Source organism: Pongo abelii, chromosome 10 (genome assembly GCF_028885655.2).
Source record: "Pongo abelii isolate AG06213 chromosome 10, NHGRI_mPonAbe1-v2.0_pri, whole genome shotgun sequence".
NCBI classification, from domain to species: Eukaryota; Metazoa; Chordata; class Mammalia; order Primates; family Hominidae; genus Pongo; species Pongo abelii.
Genome location: NC_071995.2, coordinates 13,089,474 through 13,107,877, shown reverse-complemented (window position 1 = coordinate 13,107,877; position 18,404 = coordinate 13,089,474). Strand labels below are relative to the sequence as shown.

At 41.8% G+C, this 18,404-nt stretch overlaps 1 protein-coding gene and 1 pseudogene across 4 annotated transcripts in view; one reads left to right on the top strand and one right to left on the bottom strand.

Annotated features, from left to right (window-relative positions):
- BORCS5 (BLOC-1 related complex subunit 5) overlaps positions 1–18,404 on the bottom strand; it is a 127,303-nt gene that overhangs the window by 24,801 nt on the left and 84,098 nt on the right. The window lies entirely within an intron of this gene.
- Positions 6,983–7,357, top strand: LOC112135744 (AP-3 complex subunit sigma-1-like; annotated as a pseudogene).

Below are 18,404 nucleotides of genomic sequence, written 5' to 3'. Positions count from 1 at the left end.
TCACAGACCTAAATATGGAAGCTAAAACTACAAAACTTCTAGAAGAAAATATACGAGAAAAATCTTTGCTACCTTGGCCGGACTCAGTAGCTCACGCCTGTAATTCCAGCACTTTGGGAGGCTGAGACGGGTGGATCATCTGAGGTCAGCAGTTCGAGACCAGCCTGACCAACATGGTGAAACCCCATCTCTACTAAATACAAAACATTAGCTGGAGGTGGTGGTGCATGCCTATAGTCCCAGCTACTTGGGAGGCTGAGGCAGGAGAATCACTTGAACCTGGGAGGCGGAGGTTGCAGTGAGCCGAGATCGTGCCATTGCACTCCAGCCTGGGCAACAAGAGCAAAATCCTGTCCTAAAAAAAAAAAAAAATCTTTGCTACTTTGGGGTAATGCAAAGATTTCTAAGTTTCAAAAAGTGTTAACCATAAAATAAAAACGGTTAAATTGATTTTCATCAAAACTAAAAACTTCTCTTAAAAACATACCATTAAGGCCGGGTGCGGTGGCTCATGCCTATAATCCTAGAAGTTTGGGAGGCCAAGGCGGGTGGATCACCTGAGGTCAGGAGCTCGAGACCAGCCTGACCAACATGGAGAAACCCTGTCTCTACTAAAAATACAATATTAGCTGGGCCTGGTGGCACATGCCTGTTAATCCCAGCTACTTGGGAGGCTGAGGCAGGAGACTCTCTTTCTTTTTTTTTTTTTTTCTTTTTTGAGACGGAGCCTGGCTTTGTTATCCAGGCTAGAGCGCAGTGGCGTGATCTCGACTCACTGCAACCTCCATCTCCCAGGTTCAAGTGATTCTCCTGCTTCAGCCTCCCGAGTAGCTGGGATTACAGGCGTGTGCCACCATACCCAGCTAATTTTTTGTATTTTTAGTAGAGATGGGGTTTCACCATGTTAGCCAGGATAGTCTCGAGCTCCTGACCTCATGATCCATCTGCCTCGGCCTCCCAAAGTGCTGGGATTACAAGCGTGAGCCACCGCGGCCAGCCAGGAGAATCTCTTGAACCCAAAAGGCAGAAGTTGCAGTGAGTCGAGATTGCACCACTGCCCTTCAGCCTGGGTGACAGACAAGACTGTCTCAAAAAAAAAAAAAAAAAAAAAAAGGAAAGGCAAGAAAAGAAAGAAAATGAAAAGGCAAGCAGCAGACTGAGAAAATATTCATAATATTTTATTCCCTATGAAAATAATGGGCAAAAATAAACAGAAAGAATGAAAAAATTTCACTATATATATCAAATGACAGTCTTACATCCAGAATATATCAATAACTCTTATAATTCAACATTAAGAAAAAAATCCAAAATTTGGGATCGTTTCAGGAGAACTGAAAACATTACTGAATTATTGTTCTTGAGGGGGAAATACGGGCTAGAAATGGGATAGAGGCTCAGGGAAAAATCCTGCAGGAGATCACCTGGAGGTGGGATCTCACCTTCTTGGGACAAAGGAGCCAAAGAGGTGTTAAGAGTAAAACTATTAATAGTGTGAAGATTGTGCCCTTGGGCACTGTTAAGCAAGATGGACTACAGATTGGGGGAAAAAAATAAAAAGAGTAGGCAGATGTTACCCAGACAATTGTCACAACAGAACTCCTTTGCTAAAGCCCTGACACAGTGTGGAAAGAAAAAAATTCTGTTCAGTTTTCAAATTCCTCTAAGGACTCTGGAGACTTCTAGCTTATGACCACGATTATCCCGAATCCTATCCTTTGTCTCTGGATAGTTACTGCTGCCAAACGAGGAGCGGCTATTCATGACACTGATGCCCACTGGGGCTGCACTTCTAACCTCAGAGGGCCCTGTTTCAGGGAAGCAGCTGTACTGCCTGAGCTGAAGTGGCAGAACAGAACTCAATTGCCTTCAGATCCACTGGCTTAAATTCGCAATGGTTCAAGATTGAGCCAGAGCTTTTACCTCCGCTGTGGGTAGACCACCCAGACCCTGCAAATGACCTGTTTAGACATCTGAAATCATTCCTGAGCTCAAGCTGAGTGACTCAGAGTTTGTGGGGAGGGGAGAGAGCTTCTATAGAAGCAATAAAATAATTAATGTGAAGTTGAATAACCATTCCAGTTTTCTAACTAAAATATACAATGCTTATGGATAACGACAGTACCATCAGACAGAACTGAGTCAAACTCTTGCTTCTGCTGATGACTGATTACCTTCATGACCTTGAGCCAGTTACTTAACCTTGCTGACCCTCAGCTGTTTTGTCCCCTAAATTGGTGACATTGACAATGCCTACCTCATAGGGTTGATGTGAGAATTAAATGAGATAAAACATATAAAATTCCTAGAACAGTCCCCAGGAAAAAGGAGCTCTGTAAGTGATAAAATGTATGTGAACTGAAACAGAAACTCTGTCTAGAAACCTCTTTTACATGAAGAATGAAAAAGCAAGATAAGAAATGTAGTACATGAAAGCAGAATAAAAAATCAAATGACATTTTGTGATATCCAAATAGACACAACATATCTATTGTGAAGGCAGGAGCTTATATGGATGCCTCATCTCGGTTACATTAACTATCTTCAAGGCTTACACAATCACTCAGATGACAACTTACCATTGTGTTTTTTGCTGACATGTTTTATTTTTGTTCTGTACTTCTGCTACTGAAAATCTTACAACAGAGTCACATTACTCATCCCACAGTTTCCTGATAGAATCATTTCGCACTACGTAATAACTAAAATCATTATTTACCTACAAGTCCTTCCATGTGTTTTTAATCTATATGTTTAGCCATGAGAATAACTATTACCACTATTTGATGCTATCCAATATGGTAAAAATAAAGATACACAGGCGTACATGCGTACATGTATATTTTTCAAAAAATATTTTGAAAGCAAAACCAAAAGCTTTAATAAATGATATCCTCTCCAACAAGAGAGTACAGTGCTTCAAAAACTTTCGTTATATAAAATTTCCTGATAAAATAAGCTTTGATGCTGGTTTGAGGCAGATGGGTCATCCTATGAAAGATGTCACTGTGATTTGTTATTTGGAGACAGGGTCTCACTCTGTTGCCCAGGCTGGAGTGCAGTGGCCTGATCATAGCTCACGGGAGCCTTGAACTCCTAGGTCCAAGCAATCCTCCCACCTCAGCTTCCTGAGTAGCTGAGACTACATGCACATGCCACCATGCCTGGCTAATTTTTATTTTTTATTTTTTGTAGAGATGGGGTCTCACGATGATGCCCTGGCTGATCTCCAAACTCCTGGCCCAAGCCATCCACCCCCTCAGCCTCCCAAAGTGTTGGGATTACAGGCATGATCTACCACACCTGGCCTCACTATGCTTGATGTAGTTCTTTTCAAAGTAAAGGTAAACTTTCCAAATTAGTGACATACTACAAGGGCTTATTTTAAGTTAGAAAAGATGTGCAACATAACAGTAAGAACTTCATAAAGATAGTGTACAACTTTTAAATTCTAAAAACTTAAGTTGTAGATATGCATGAAATGATCAAAAGCAAATTTAATAACTCTCATGGGTCAAAAGAAACATGAGTAGGTAAGCTGTGTTTCACAGTTAACAAAATTCACATCCATATGATCGACAGACTTATTTTTCTATCCCCAAGATACTTAAGTTTAAAAGAAATGTTAAAAACAAAAAAGACTGCATATGGACTTAATCAAGACTGCTTCTTTTTTTTTTTTTTAAGACCGAATCTCACTCTGTTGCCCAGGCTGGAGTGCAGTACCACAATCTCAGCTCACTGCAACCTCTGCCTCCTGGGTTGAAGTGATTCTCCTGCCTCAGCCTCCCAAGTAGCTGGGATTACAGGTGTGTGCCACCACGCCTGGCTAATTTTTGTATTTTTAGTAGAGACACGGTTTCACCATGTAGGCCAGGCAGTCTCAAACTCCTAACCTCAGGTGATCCGCCCTCCTCGGCCTCCCAAAGTACTGGGATTACAGACATAAGCCACTGTGCCCAGCTCAAGACGGCATTTAAAAAGTCACTCATCTTTCCCACCCTTTAAAGGTAATGTTTAGCTTTTAATGTGGTGTCTGTCAGTTAACGTTAGTCTCAAGGTCAATTTTTATTTGATCTCAATAGATATCTCACTTTCTCTGCACTCATTCTACATTTAAATTCCTGTTCCCCAAGGAGGTCAGTTTAGGAATATGGAGGCTGGGAGGAGGAGGCATGATGGATGGGTCAAGGCCAGCTAACCAAAGGCTGCCTCTTTTTAGGGTTCTAAATCCATTCCCAGCTTTGTTCTTTCTTTGGGTAGATTTCCTTCTGGGTTCAAAATGTAATGAGCAGGCAGTGATATGTAATTCTGCTCTTTTATTGTAAGTACTTTGTAGCTAAAGGGGCTAAATGGAAAAGTAACAATTCATCTTGTTTTACAGCTATTCAAATAATACATTCTGAGGTCAGTAACAATCTGTTATTTGAAGATGGGCATATTGCTGATTTTTAGCAATGTAAGCTCACCCTTCAAATCCCTGACATCACTAATAATTCATTATCATTAACAAAGTAAGTCAGAAGGCCTGAATTTAAATCCTACTAGTTGGTGAACTTGGGCAAATCACAAGCTGACTCTCAGCTTCCACTTTTTAAAAGTGGGGATAATAATGGCTAATATTCATCCTACCTCACGGCAGTGTTGTAATGGTTATAATGAGATAATATATGTAAGGATGATCTGAAAACAGAACACTGCTATAAACATGTATGTTTACATTATTCTAACAATGAATGGCAAAATATGCTTGGAAGTTTTGTTTTGCATGGTAGTAAAACTAAAAAGTTCCCAAATCATAATCACATTCAAAGAAAACTGCTACATATTTTATATAAAGCTTCAATATCCACCCTTCTCAGATGTTTCTGAAATTCAGAACTACCAATTCTCCCAATTAGGAAGCAGTTAGCCTAACTATATAAATCAGTACTGTCCCTAGGGCAAAATCTGGCCTTGGAATTATAACTGAAGCCATTTATCCAAAGAAGATATACAAATGGCCAATAAACACAGGAAAAGATGTTCAACATCACTGGACATTAGAGAAATGCACATCAAAAGCACAAAGAATACAACTTCACACCCACTAGGATGGCTCAAATTAAAAGGCAGACAATGACAAATGTTAGTGAGGGTGTGGAGAAACTGGAACCCCTGTGCATTGCTGGTAAGCATGTAAAATGGGACAGTCATTTTGAAGAGCAGTTTGGCCGTTTCTCAAAAAGTTAAACATAAAGTTACTATACAGCCAGCAATTTCACTTCACATACATTCCCAAGAGAAGTAAATTATATGTTTACCCAAAACCTTGTACACAAATGTTTATAGCAGCATTATTCATAATAGGCAAAAAGTAGACACAACTCAAATATCCATCCACTGAAAAATGGATAAACAAAATGTGGTCTATCCATAGAATAAAATATTGTTCATCCATAAAAAGATATGAGATACTGATATAAGCTACAACATGGATAAACCTTGAAAACATTATGCTAAGTAAAAGAAACCAGACACAAGGGCCACATATCACATGATTCCCTTTATATGAAATACCCCCAACAGGCAAATCCAGAGAGACAGAAAGGAGACCGGTAGTTGCCAGGGGATAGGGGAATGGAGGTATGGGGAGTGACTGCTGATGCACATAGAGTTTCATTCTAGGCAGATGAAAATGTTCTGGAATTACATAGTGGTGTAGCTGCACAATCTTGCAAGAATACTAAAACCACTGAAATGCACACTGTAAAAGGGTGAACTATGTGAATGATAACTCAGTTTTAAAAAATAATAAAATAAATGTATTCAAATACATTCAATTCCTTCTCCCAGGCCTCCGACAGATACCAGTAATGCATCATGGTTATTCTTTAAATCTGACTTGGACTCAGAACCCTTCCTGACACTGAACCCCAGATGGCCACTTTCGAGTTTACGAAGATGAAGAAACCCATTTGGGAATCCTGGACTAGACACTATGAAAGTGGCTCTAAAACAAATTGTTGAGGCTAAGTAAAACATTTTTAATCCTAAAGGAAGGTGGTAGCTGAGTCTGCAAGACGGACAGTCCAAGGTAAAAAGCTGTGTTCATAAGATCCTGGATCTTTACATTAACCATACCATGCATCGACTAAGCCCAAAAGGAAGTGTGAGATGCCAGTTCTCAGCAATTTCCTTGAACCTTCAAGCCTGCTTATTTTTAAATGGACTCATACTGACAGCATTCATTTTTTAAAAAATAAAAACTATATATTTACAGCACACGTTTTGACATACATATACATAGTGAGATGATTTCTATAGTCATGCTAATTAAAATATCCATCTCCTCACATACTTACCATTTTTTGCTTCTGACACCTTCTTCAAGACCTTTCTTCCACTTTGCGAACCCGGTGCTTGTGTTTTCATACATCGGCTATCCCCCGATTTGGTCTTTGACTCATGGTATTCGCTGTCTCCACTCCGAAGAGTAGGAGGCCCATTGCCACAAATCAAGATATGGCACATTCTAGCCCACTTGCCACCTCTATCCCCACCAGACCATGGCTACTTGACCTGCAGTAGAGATTCATACAGATTATAAAGGTTAGGGTATGACAGGCTGCAACAAAACCTTTCAGGGTCAACTATGCGCTTTCTGGCTGGCTGACCCTCCTCCAGATCACCATTCCCATGGAGGGTTTGGGAGTATGACTCTTTCCTGGACGCCTCTCTCTAGCACAATGGACAACAATGGGCAAATGTTTTCCTTAATTACACCACAGGCTGAATGGCACCAATTACCACATTCTGGACACTTTGAAGTGACCTTGTTTCTGAAGACAGTAGTTTACAACGGCAGCCTGTAAGAATAAACTCTTGCCGGCGTGCGGGAGGGAGTGGGTGGGGAAGGATCGCCGGCGAGATCACCAGTCGAGGCTTGTGTGCCGGGCCCCACCCTGGCCCCCAGTGCCTACCCGGTGGGCCCGACCCAGCCATGATCAAGGCGATCCTAATCTTAACAATCACGGGAAGCCGCGGCTCTCCAAGTTCTATCAGCCCTACGTATTTGTGGAAACATTAGACAAATGTTTTGAAAATGTTTGTGAACTGGATTTGATTTTCCATGTAGACACGGTTCACAATATTCTTGCAGAAATGGTGATGGGGGAATGGTATCGGAGACAAACATGAATGGGATTGTTACACAAATTGGTGCACAAAATAACCTGGAAAAATGTGAGGCTGGCTTAGTGGGAGCTCCAGCCTGTGCTGTATCAGCTGTAAAAAATGTGAATCTTCCTGAGATCCCAAGAAATATTAACATTGGTGACATTACTATAAAGTGCCAAACCTGCCCTCTTTTAAATAAAAATTTAAAAAGGCTACTCCCAGGTAAAATCCAGGGGGGAAAGTCATGTAAGTTTATCAAAAATAGAGGAGGACAGTCAACTTTTTGCTCTTGGATTTAAGTCAAGGTACTGTATAGAAGCTGTGTAAAATCAATATGAAAGTTCAATGTTGCTTTTTTTTTTTTTTCTTTTTTTTTGAGACAGAGTCTCGCTCTGTCGCCAGGCTGGAGTGCAGTGGTGCGATCTCTGCTCACTGCAAGCTCCGCCTCCCGGGTTCAGGCCATTCTCCTGCCTCAGCCTCCCGAGTAGCTGGGACTACAGGCAAGTGCCACCACGCCCAGCTAATTTTTGTACTTTTAGTACAAAAAAAAGTACTTTTAGTATTTTTAGTACAAAAATTAGACAGGGTTTCACCATGTTGGCAAGAATGGTCTCAATCTCTTGACCTCGTGATCCACCTGCCTCGGCCTCCCAAAGTGCTGGGATTACAGGCGTGAGCCACTGCGCCCAGCCAGTTCAATGTTGCTTTTCTTGCTCAGTGATTTTAAAGAAATTGAGTAGTTCCTATGTGATTTATTTATTTTTCTAAACTGCATTCCTGTGCCTACCGACGGCATGCCTCTATGTATTGGCTACTACAGTGTTTTAAAAAGTGTTTGAGATATTTCTTTAATTATGTACAACCTAAAATGTTGGTGTTTTGTATGGATCACAAGTGCGGCATTCCTTAATTCTTTCTGCTGTTTGTCATACAATTGTTAAAGAACCAGATATGTATTGCATGAAAACGTTATGACGTTTTCTCTTAAATAAACTCCAAGGTAACTGGACTTCTAAAGCACCTTTCTGTTTGCCTGATACCTACTTTAGCAATAATTTTTTTTACAACCCTCTGACTCAACAAAGTAAAGTATATTTTATCATTGTTAAAAAAAAAAAAAAGAATAAATTCTTGCCATTTATTCTCATAGGCGTACCTTTGATCTGTCAACCAGAAAAAAGAAATCCCTCTCTGGTAAATTTCCCTCCACACACTCTAACAGAAACAAAACTGGCATCCATATTGGTGGACTATTTCTTTTGGTAATCAATGCACACCATATTAGAATGATTTGGAAGATAGAACCCAGTATATAATACACATGAATTCTCTAGTTATTTTAATTATTGTAATAAAATAATGTATAACAGTTACAGCTGCTGTCCATTAAGTATCTACTGTCAGATACTGTACTGTGCAGTTTACATACATTATCTTTATACCTCACCACACTCTCATAGGGAAAGTGTCACTCTCCTATTAGAGATGAGAAATTAGAGATTCAGAGATGAGAAAAGGTGCCCAGGGTCACATAGCTGGTACTAGCAGTGAAGCCAGAATTCAAACCCATGCTTTTTGGCCCCATTTTTGCCTATTTTTTCTGAAGAGCTAATTAATTCAAATGTCAGCTCATTTCAATTAAATACATACCATGTTGAGCAGTGTGTTTAATGCCTTTTTGAAATCCTTAAGAGATGAATTTAAATGGCAATTTTTTATGCTGTCAAGCGGAATGGAAAAACACTTTGGTGTTTACTTTCCTAACAAAAAAAATAACAAATTACCAGACAAAACATGGACATTTACAAAACAAAAACTGAGAGGAGACCAAAGGGAATAAACTGTTAGCAGATAAACTTAAATGACATTTTCACTGGCAGTTCGTTTGTACATTTTGTACTCTTGACATCTCACTTGTACAAACATTTCACAATTCTTGACCTCACCGAGGGGGCTTAGACAAAGCAATCTTCATCTGTAAAAGGAAGGAGGCGCAAGGGTCCTGAGCAACCCCCTCCTTTTATGGATGAAGACTGCTCCCAGAGTGGGCAAGCACTATCCCTAAGCTCACACAGCTGGGACTGACGGGGCCAGGACTGAACTCCAGATCTCCTGATTCCAAGGGCCACCACACCTGTACTAAGCGACCAGAGTCTACCAGTGACATTTCCTTTTCCATAGTTTGTTCTACTATGCTTTACCCAATGAATTATAACTGTGTGTGAAAACTATGATCTAAAGTGAAGCTTTTCAAGACAATATTTCTGACCATAAGGGACATAAAAATCTATCATTAATCAGTGTCAAAAACCAAATGACAAAATCCAATCAGACATCTCCACGTCAATCAGGAATAGGAACCTGCTCAGTGAGCCTGGATCTGCAGTGAGAAGGGCATCAGTCAAAATTGCACACATGTCTGCTTCCTTCTGAATTACGTAAACCTTCCCTGGCTCCTTATTAGTGTACTGCTTCCTGTTGCACAACGACAAACAATGAGGCCGACTGTCGCCAATGTTTTCATTAATTACACCACAGGCTGAACGGCATCGATTTCCACATACTGGACATTTTGAAGTCACCCTGTTTCCTCTGTTCAAACAATGTATCTAAATGTCTCAGAAAAAGAACAAATTTTATTCAGGTCTTCAAAAGAATTAAGCGATATCAGAACGGCAGGAATTTGAATTGCATGACTGTTCCAATAATTACTTCATGACTTGCCCAGTTTCCCCTGATGCCTTCTTACCCTTGGCATCACGTCTAGGTGGGAGAGTGGGACAGAAATCCTAACACCTTTAAGCAGCTTCCAAAACTAAGCAGGCAGATTACACCTCCTCCCCACAAAAGGCTTTGCAAATGGCATTGATGGCAGCAAATCAGGAAAAGAGAAAAACATCACAAGTAAAAATAAAAGTCTGAGGGACAGAAGTCCCACTCCTCCCTTTCCTTGGGAGAGCTTTCCTCGGGTCCCATGAAAGACAGCGGTGTAGGGCACGTAGACATCTGAGATCTTTTGCCTCCTGGAAAAGGCCCCGTCTGTAACCAAGCACCCCAGCCCTTTCTGACTAATTCGAGGCTCCCTCTCTGCAACCCCTCCAGAGTGGCAGTGGGGAAGGATGAAGCTCCTCAGCACGAGTCCACTCTCTGTCTACCTTCTGTACCACCACAGTCCTCTGAGACAATGTTAAAAAGGCCCATTCTCCAAAGCACGGTTGGAAGTATAAAAAAGTTATCTGCAAGGTAGGCAGAGTTGCCACTTCAAGAATGTAAATGTGGGGTCTTCAGGGCTATTTTAAAGTGTGGTTGCATCCTATAAAGACTGCTTTTGAGATGCTAAGTATACTGTGACACTATGCGGCAAGTATTATAAAGGAATACAGGGTAAGGGAACATGCTTGAACACTGGGCAAGAGCAGGAGACAGGATGAAAGACTAAGACCTTAAAGAATTGAAGACACGGCCGGGCACAGTGGCTCACGCCTGTAATCTCAGCACTTTGGGAGTCTGAGGCGGGCAGATCACGAGGTCAGGAGTTTGAGACCAGCCTGGCCAACATGGTGAAACCCTGTCTCTACTAAAAATACAAAAATTAGCCGGGCATGATGGCAGGTGCCTATAATCCCAGCTACTCGGGAGGCTGAGGCAGGAGAATCTCTTGAAATCAGAAGGCAAAGGCTGCAGTTAGCCAAGATCACCACTGCATTCCAGCATGGGCAAAAGAGCGAAAATCTGTCAAAAAAAAAAAAAAAAAGAAAAAAAAAAAAAGAATTGAAGACAAGGTCAGGCGCGGTGACTCACGCCTGTAATCCCAGTACCTTGGGAGGCCAAGGCGGGCAGATCACCTGAGGTCAGGAGTTTGAGACCAGCTGGCCAGCATGGTGAAAACTTGTCTCTACTAAAAATACAAAAATTAGCCGGGTGTGGTGGCAGGCACCTATAATCCCAGCTACTTGGGAGGCTGAGACAGGAGAATCCCTTGAACCCGGGAGGCAGAAGTTGCAGTGAGCCGAGATTGCGCCACTGCACTCCAGCCTGGGCCACAAAGAGCAAAACTCCATCTCAAAAAAAAAATAAATAAATAAAAATAAAAGAATTGAAGATAATGGACAAAGAGGTGGAAAGGAAGCGCGGCTTTAGAGTTTCGAAGGTGGACGTTAGCTCTGAGTCTGCATCCCAGCTCCACTTCAACAACTGTGTAACCGGGAACACATTCAGATCTCTGAATCTCAGCTGATTGTGAAATATAGCTGATATATGCAAAATGCCTATTCTAGACCTGGCACATGGTAAACATGTAAAAACGACACCTGTAACATTATTGCTGCTGTCACTACTACATCAGGTGAGGGGCTGGAGAAGCCTCCACAGATGCAGCAGGTGGATAGTGAGGAAAGGCTCCAAGCCATGCCACTAACCTGGACTCCCCTTTCCGATGTCCAGAATTAAAGAGAGGTAAAAGTAAGTTTGTATGACCGAAGTGACACACTCCACATCTTAAAACCTGAGCTAAGGTAATGAAACAATGTAAAACTGGACTATGTGCTCTATGATTCCCTCGTGTATGCACCCAAACCATGTGTGAACACAACCCCTTTTTGACTCAGAGAACAGAGCTTAGCAGTGGTGCGTGGGTAAATATTTTACAGTTAAAATTCTCCACCCTGTGCCTGAAGAAAGAACCAAGATACTGCACATGGGACGATGATGATATTGGTCTAATGATTTGGTATACTGCCACTGGGGCTGTCTTGTGCTCCCGGGCAGGATGCTAGATGGCTGCTCAGGACATCAGGCTGGAGCCTGATCTAGAGTCCAGAGGCCCATGTCATTCCCCATGCAGATGGCTGAGGCACTGACTCAACTTTACCACATAAACTGTTCCAGCAAACACTTCCTATGCACCAAGGAGGCATAAGGAAGGAGGTCCCTTGTGATCAAGGGAAACCAGGACCTCTGCATGTGCCAGGCTGTCTGGCAGTTGCTGATGGGAGAGCAGGATTCCTCAGGCAGAGAAGGGGAGCAGACGCCAGCAGGACGGGGCACAGCAGAAGTCAGGGAGCAGGAGTGGAGGCTGGATATTTCAGGCCAGAGCCATCTGAATTTCACGGACTTTGCAGAACACAACTATGACTATTACAATATATGATGGAGAGGCAGGTGAGTGACAGACTCCAGAGAATCTAAGTCTCGGCAAGGGCAAAGAGAGAATTCGTAAACTTCCAGGTAGAAAGGGGAAGAGAGGAGGCTGGGGGACTTTGGGATACAGGAAGAAACCATCACTGAAATGATGCTATATTACACCACTAATGCTCATACTTCTACAGAATAACATTTTGCAATCCCTCCTTGTCTGGCTGCATTTAAAATAAATGACTTTTACTCCCCCAAAATAATCCTTTCTTTTACATAGCTCTGTATGGTCCTGCAGAGTCCTTCCACATTCATTATGCCTTTTGCTCTGGGCTGCAGGTTGGCTGTCATGGGCAGTTTCCAGCAATGGTGTGATAGGACCTTGGACAAGTGAAACACTCTCTACTCATGTGTAGAATGAAAACTATGGAGGATCGCCAGGACGTCAACTAAAGTCTTACAATATTAGAGTCAGTCTGTCAGCGTGGGCGGAAGAAAATTAAATGCTGCTTCAAGCTTTAGGGACATCTCCTGATGAAATCCTTTGGGAGTCCCTGAGATCTAAAACAATTCAGAGATGTTTTTAAAAGGAGTATAGATCTGCAAGTCTCCTACCAACTAACAACAGAGATAGCAAATAAGACTCTAGTTCAGAACATTCAGATAAACATGACAGTGAGCAGGGTGATAGTGAAGAAAAGAATCTTGGGATTTGGGATTGCCATTGGTCGAATAATCTGATAAATTTCAGATCTAGACAGAGTTATAAAGAAGAGTCTCCTGGCTAGCTCTGTATTAACCAGCAGGTCTTTATATTAAAAGTTCCTTTCTGGGAAGGCCTTCTGTGTCGCCCCATGTAAAATTTCTATGCTACTGACATTTTGTATCCCCTTACTTTTTTTTTAATTCTTGTATTTACCATCTTACATGCCATCTATTTTATTTTTTTACCTTGTTTATTGTCTGTGTCCACAATGGAGTGTAAGGTCTCTGAAGGAGGGATTCTTGTCTGTTTTGTAGTGATATTTCCTCGACACCTACAACAGGGCCAGACACAGAGCTGACTAGTTCATAAATGAAGCAGACACGTAAAGGCATGTGCATAAAAAGTTCTCAGAAGCATATTCTTATCTTGGTGAGTCAAAAAGCTGCAGGCAGGGAGATGGAACTCTTATGAGATTCATATATTGTGAGAAAAAAAAAAACAAAAAAACAGAAGCCAGGTATGGTGGCTCATGCCTGTAATCCTGGCACTTGGGAGGCCGATGTGGGAGGACTGCTTGAGGCCAGGAGTTCAAGGTCAGTCTGGGCAACCTAGCGAGACCCTGTCTCTACAAAAAAAAAAATAAAGTCATCTGGGCATGGTGTCATGCACCTGTAATCCTAGCTACTGAGGAGGCTGGGGCAGGAGGATCACTTGAGCCTAGGAGTTTGAGGCTGGAGTGAGCTACGATTGTGCCACTGCACTCTGGCCTAAGTGACAGAACGAGACATTCTCTGTAAAAAAATTAAATTTAAAAATAAAAGAGCAAGTACTGGGCCCTACTCCAGACCCAGTGGCTCAGAATCTCTGAAGATGGAGCCTACCCATCAGTTTAAAAAAAAGAAAAAAAGGTATTTCAAATTGAAAAAAAAAAAAGTAATGCATGTTCAAGATAGAAATCTTGTAAAATATAGAAAAACAGAACAGGCTAAAACAAAATACCACTGATAATCTCATCTCTAAAGGGCAACCACAATTAAGTCACTGTCATGTTTCCTTCCGTCTAATCATTTATTAAGAATATGGGTATATACCCAAAGGACTATAAATCATGCTGCTATAAAGACACATGCACATGTATGTTTATTGCGGCATTATTCACAATAGCAAAGACTTGGAACCAACCCAAATGTCCAACAACGATAGACTGGATTAAGAAAATGTGGCACATATACACCATGGAATACTATGCAGCCATAAAAAATGATGAGTTCATGTCCTTTGTAGGGACATGGATGAAATTGGAAATCATCATTCTCAGTAAACTATCGCAAGAACAAAAAACCAAACACCGCATATTCTCACTCATAGGTGGGAATTGAACAATGAGAACACATGGACACAGGAAGGGGAACATCACCCTCTGGGGACTGTTGTGGGGTGGGGGGAGGGGGGAGGGATAGCATTGGGAGATATACCTAATGCTAGATGACGAGTTAGTGGGTGCAGCGTACCAGCATGGCACATGTATACATATGTAACTTACCTGCACCTTGCGCACATGTACCATAAAACCTAAAGTATAATAATAATAATAATAATAAATAAAAATATAAAATTAAAAAAAATAAATAAATAAATAAAAAAGTTTTAAACTTTAAAAAAAAAAAAGAATATTTAACATAGCCAGGCACGATGGCTCGCACCTATAATCCCAGCACTTTGGGGAGGTGAGGTAGGAGGATTGCTTGAGGCCAGGAGTTCAAGACCAGCCTGGGCAATACGGCAAGACACTGTCTCTACAAAAAAAATAAAAAATTAGCCAGGTAGGTGGCACACCTGTAGTCCTGGTTACTTGAGAGGCTGAAGTGGGAGGATCACTTGAGCCCAGGAGTTTGAGGCTACAGGAAGCTATGATTGTGGTATTGCACTCCAGCCTGGGCAACACAGGGAGACCAGGGACACCCTGTCTCTAAAACAAGATTGTTCGGCCGCGGGCTGCATGCAGTCCAGGACAGCTTTGAGTGTGGCCTAATATAAATTTGTAAGCTTTCTTAAAATATTATGAGTCTTTGTTGTTGTTGTTGTTTTTAAGCTCATTAGCTATCCTTAGCATTAATATAGTTTATGTGTGGCCCAAGACAATTCTTCCAATGTGGCTGGGAAGGCAAAATATTGGACAACCCTGCTCTAAAATAAACAAAAGAATATTTAACACAGTTGAAATCATATTGAATATAAACTATTACATCTTGATTTTTTTTTTTTAAACTTATTGTTAGATCTTTTCCTAATGTCACTTGGTTTTCATTGCCAGGAGGACTTAAACCAAGTGAAATTTACCATGGAACCTCGCATCAGGCCTTCTGAATCTCAAAGTTGGGCTGCAGATGCATTTTAGGAATCTAAGTTAGAAGATGACACAGATGTTCAAAATTTAGTGTACCCCTGGGCACACAATAGACTGTATTTCCCAGCCTCTTTGGAGTTAGTTGTGGCCATGTAATTGAGTTCTAGCCGAAGTCATAGGCAACACTCATAGGTTTGGCGCGTAAGAACCTCCTATCTGTGCTAGTCCACTCTTTTCCCTTTTGCCACTGGACACTATCAGCAAGGTGGTCTTTGGGGACAGCACAGCCCCAAGATGGAAGGAACCTGAATCCCTGAACTCAATGGAGGAGAGTCACCCGCTAACCAGAAACATCCACCTTGAACAAGAGCAATAAATAAACTTCTGTTGCATTTGAGCCATTACAAATCTTTGAGTCTATTTACAGCTGTAGCCTAGCTTACTCTACCTAATGCAACCCTCATAACCTTTATTTTCTCTGACAGAATGAGAAAACTTATCAGTCCCTAGGATGAGATAATTGAAGAATATTGTTCTTTAAACAAGTATTTATTCAACATCTACTACATGCCAGTCATTGTTCTAGGCAATGCAGCAATACTCAAATTTGCTAAAATTCTTGTTTCTCTTCATTGAAAACGATACAGGACAGGGAATATCTTTTCCCAGCCCTGGTTTCATTTCCATAGCCCAGAAGCCCTCAATACTGGCTAGCTGGCTTAGAGACTGCAGGTGCTCTGGGGTTCCTCACAAGAGAGGAGGCTGCATGGGACCTCTGACACTGCCTGCTCTGGTGGACTGGAAATGAGCAGGGGAGGGAGAAGAACAGGGGCTCTAGAACCTGGCACTGGGAAAGATGGCAGAGCCAGCTGTCTGGGGGCATGTCTAGGGCAGGCAAACTGGGGGGAAATGGGGCTGCTGTTCACACATGCTCATATGTCATTGTCCAAAAGCGGAATGGAGTTAAATCTCAGAGCAGTCAAATAACCGGGCTCTGCTCATGCCTTGCCAAAAAACACAAGCCTACATTTCCAACAGGCAAGTAATAAACTAGATTCGGCCCTCTTCCAGGATTTCTGGCTTTTGGCAGGACAGTGCTGGTGTAAAGGAAGTGTGGGGCCAGGCCCAAGGAAGCCCTGAGCAGCATACCTTACAGTCCGCCGAACCAGAAGCAGCCCAGTCCCCCACCTGGAATTCCTGCCACCCAGGTGACCAGGTGTATTTCTTACAGAAAAGAAAGGTTGCCCAAAGGACAAGAAGGGGGGAAACTATAATTACACTGTAAGGTTTCAACCTGGAACTGATGCCAGCGTAACTTGTGACATTCTATGGGAACATAAAATTTTCTTGAAATGTCTTGCCTCAGGATTTCAGCAAAAAGAAGCCGACATGTCAATGTTCTTGTCAAAATTTGTAGTTTTGCAACAGGTACTCCCAACTCATTTTATAATTTCAGGTCAAGAAAGAAGCAACTGAAGCCAAAATATATTTAAAAGGAGCCACAGGACCCTAACAACGTTGTGATTTAAAGGAGATTCGGTTCACAGTGTCAGGGCGATAGCAACAGTTTCACCTGGCCAACAGCTCACACTCACCAGGCTTTTAACCGAAGGAGCTCAAAGTGAACACTAATGCTGGTTCAGACACTGACGCTCTGTGCAACACTCGGAACAACTCATTTAATCTGGATCAGTCTCTCTCCCTGGGAGGACACACAGTACAGGAAGTCAGGTCAAATACTTGGAAAATGACTCCAGCTGGGTCTTAAACATTACAGTACCGTTGATGGAAAGAAATCCCTGCCCAGCCCTGTGTGCAGGCCCATGAATGGCAACTCTCGTGCATTCCTTCAAACATCAGTTGAGGACCTACCATGTAAAAAAAGGAATAACCAAAAATGAAATGAAGGACTCCAAAGAGGCAGAACATAAGTAGTATGGTGCAGTGGAAAAGATGACTCACCTTCTAATACCATCTTAGTCATTAACTAATAGAAAGATACCCAGCAAATCCCATATACACTTGAAGGTCCTTGGTTTCTTTATTTGCACAATGAAAGGGCTAAATTAGAGAAACCTTAGGGCCTCTTCATAATCCTGTGTAATCATATGGCTTTCCAAGGATTGCAATTTTTTCTTACCAGTTCATCTGAACCCCCACCACGCTTCATACTGGTTTATGTCAATACAGTATGCTTATCAACACATCTAAGAATTAAAACAGGAGTTACTAAAATCACATCATGAATGTACTCTCAAGGCCTTCAAGCAAGCACACAGGAACTGTAACAAAATAAACCTTGTGGCTTTATCTTAGTTACAAAGGCGTTCTAATCTATGAACACATTTAGCCACTGACAGCAACTAGAATGAGGCAGAAATAAGACCCAGGGCAGTGACAAGAGAAGCTCCAAAAGTCTGTGCTGCATCTTCCTGGGGCTGCATATTTGCCACCAGCCTCGTGCCTCGCCCCCAGGGAAACCACACCTGGGGAGGAAGCACACTCCTTTCTCGTTGGCTTTTCAGTTACCCCACATTTCAGTGATAGATGTAACCTAAAACTAAGTCTCTGTCAACTTGAATCCTTAACTAGTAATGAGGCAATATACAGGAAATCCCCCAAATCAGAGGCAGCCATGTATCCACAGCCTAGAAGCCAAGGACTAACGGTTTGCCACCATCCAGCTTCACATTTCTCAAGACCCATGTTCCCCAGGCTATCCTGGGGATATCCTGTATGCTATCCACAAAGCAGAATAAACAGATATCCACGAGTATGCTATCCACAAAGCAGAATAAACAGTTAAATTCACTACAGAAATTCCAAAAACTACATATTCGTAGCATGAAAGAAATCCTGCAGGGTTTGAAGGAAAACACAGTGGGCTAAAAAAAAAAAAATTTTTTTTTGCCTTGCCTCTATTTAGTTCATATACTTGGGTTGTTAAGAGCAGAGCTTAAAATGGGGCAATATTTAGACAGCTGCTGGTATCAAGTAATTTCATATGGGCCAATTCATGGCAATTAGGATAGGCCTTTCTCCTTAGTCATCATCTATATT